Consider the following 2,500-nt stretch of genomic DNA (forward strand, 5'->3'; position numbering starts at 1 on the left):
CCGGCTCAGGGCATCCCGGACGCCGTGACTGCCTGATCAAAGGTTGGCTCTCGCCGCTTGGCACTGATTAAGGGGCTGCTCACGGCACTGGCTCCGACGGCGATCCCTTCCTCCCTTCCTCCTCCTTCCTCCCTTCCTCCTCCTTCCTCCCTTCCTCCCTTCCTCCTCCCTTCCTCCTTCTTCCTCCTCCCTTCCTCCTCCCTTCCGCCTCGTCTCTCTCCTCCGTGACCTCGCCCGCGACGCATCTGCTCCTTCCCTTCTTGCTTCTCCTCTCCTCCGCTGAGATTTTTCTTTTCTCTTTTCATTTGCTCTCTCTGTGTGTTCTTGTTTTATTTTCCTATTATCTTCCCTTTTTTATCATTACTAGCATTTGCTGAATTTCTTATCATCATCGTATTCATCATTACCATCATCATCATCATCATCATCATCATCACCTTCATCACTATCGTCACATATAGCTGATCTTCCCTTTTACTAATACTGCACTACCCTCGGCAGCGCCACCACTATCACCAACAACTAGAACAAACAAACAAGAAAACAAACAAACAAATAAAAAGATAAGCAAAGAGAACCCCCCCTGCATGACCAGAATCCATGAAAAATGAAAATGTACACTGCAGGTAAAGCTGGAAATCTGCCTCTTCATCATACTGTTTTATCACCTTTTGGGCCGCGCCGGTCCTACAGCATCCGATAGAAATATTGCTGTTGAATCTGTTGCCCTTTATAAAAGTATTATGAGGGAAATTAATCCGAAATGTCTCGCATCAAGATTTCCCACGTTTTTAATATTTCTGTGCTTGCGTTTCTTCGGTTCTCAGCAAGATGGGCTTGATTGAGTTCCCTTTGTATGTGAAGCGAAGGAGAAATGGAACGTCTCTCTCTCTCTCTCTGTCTCTGTCTGTCTGTCTGTCTCTCTGTCTTTCTCCCTTTCTCTGTCTGTCTGTCTGTCTGTCGCTCTCCCTTTCTGTCTCTGTCTGTCTTCCTGTCTGTCTGTCTGCCTGTCTATCTGTCTGTCTGTCTGTCTGTCTGCCTGTCTCTCTCTCTCTCTCTCTCTCTCTCTCTCTCTCTCTCTCTCTCTCTCTCTCTCTCTCTCTCTCTCTCTCTCTCCTGCTGCCTTCATCCCTTCCCTATATCCCTCCTTCCTTCCACCCTCTCCATCACAGTGCAAAGACACATGCTCAACGCTATTATACCGAGCTTTTCCCTCGCATGTTCGCCTAGATTAAAAAAAGAAAAAATGCAACGGTGTTTTTAAGTCGCGAACCGCAGGGCCGAGGTTCCCGAGGTTCAGAAGCGAAGCGACTTGGGAGAAAGAGAGAAAAAAAAGGTAAATTGCATTCGTTGAGACTGGCGTTAGAGTCCTTTCCTGATTGTAACTGATAAGCTGTAATTGGATTGCATTTACGATTATCGCTGATTATATTCTAATGGGCGAAAGTGATGGTACATTATCACGGGTGGATCTTGCCGTGAACGTTTGTGGGTGCGTTTAGGTGCATGTCTGTGTGTGTGTGTGTGTGTGTGTGTGTGTGTGTGTGTGTGTGTGTGTGTGTGTGTGTGTGTGTGTGTGTGTGTGTGAGAGAGAGAGAGAGAGAGAGAGAGAGAGAGAGAGAGAGAAAAAAAAAATTGTGTGTGTGTATGTGTGCTTGTGCGTGTGTGTATGAGGGTTTGTATGCGTGTGTGTATGTGTGTATGTAAAGTGTGTATAGATGTATTGGTGCATGTGTATATATGAGTGTGCGTGCTCATTACCATATACATAGCTTATGAGTATGCGTGTGAGTGCGTGTGCGTGTGCGTTGGGCGAAGGAGTGCGTTTAGCTATGCAGCCGCCACAGCATGGATGAACGACTTGTTCCTTGCGTGACAAAATCAGACTTCCGGACTCGCTTTAGGCACGAAATACAGCTGTACAAAAGATTATCACCGATTTGAGAAAACCCTACCACAGACGATACAGCCATCAGTTTTGCTGCGATTCCATAAAGAATTCGTGAAATTAAAAAAAAAAATTAACAAGGTCATCTGGAAATGTTCGTTCGTGTTCGAGGGGAGTCGGTATCGAGCAAGTATCGGGTCTGCAACACTATGCAGTTAATTGCAATAATCGAGGCAATCTGTGACACGGGGCCGCAGTCCCTGGTGATAGTTAGTGTCAATTACAAAAGCTGATTTGCCGAGATTATCATTATCGATATAATTAGTGATTGAGATTTGCCACGAAATGGATTTTCTTTAAAACTGTTCTCAACGAAAACTGTCGATAAAAATGAAATGCGGAAACAGGAAAATAGATTTGGAATTCGCTTGGTTGGAATGGAATAGCTAAACCCTTCCTTTCTGCATCTTCTTTGAAACATAGTTCTGTTCAAACATCCATGATATTAGAAATATATTTAAGGTCTTATTAACTGCTTTATAGTTACATGTAGTTCTGTATTCTGTGTAGCTATAGCAGTGCTGTACTTTCGGTAATGTTTGTCCATGATGT

The 2,500-nt window shown here is 44.5% G+C and overlaps 1 protein-coding gene across 1 annotated transcript in view; it reads left to right on the top strand.

Moving 5' to 3' along the window:
* LOC125025325 overlaps positions 1-2,500 on the top strand; it is a 103,979-nt gene that overhangs the window by 39,724 nt on the left and 61,755 nt on the right. The gene's annotated exons all lie outside the window — the stretch shown is intronic.

This window comes from Penaeus chinensis, chromosome 4 (assembly GCF_019202785.1).
Source record: "Penaeus chinensis breed Huanghai No. 1 chromosome 4, ASM1920278v2, whole genome shotgun sequence".
Taxonomy (NCBI): domain Eukaryota; kingdom Metazoa; phylum Arthropoda; class Malacostraca; order Decapoda; family Penaeidae; genus Penaeus; species Penaeus chinensis.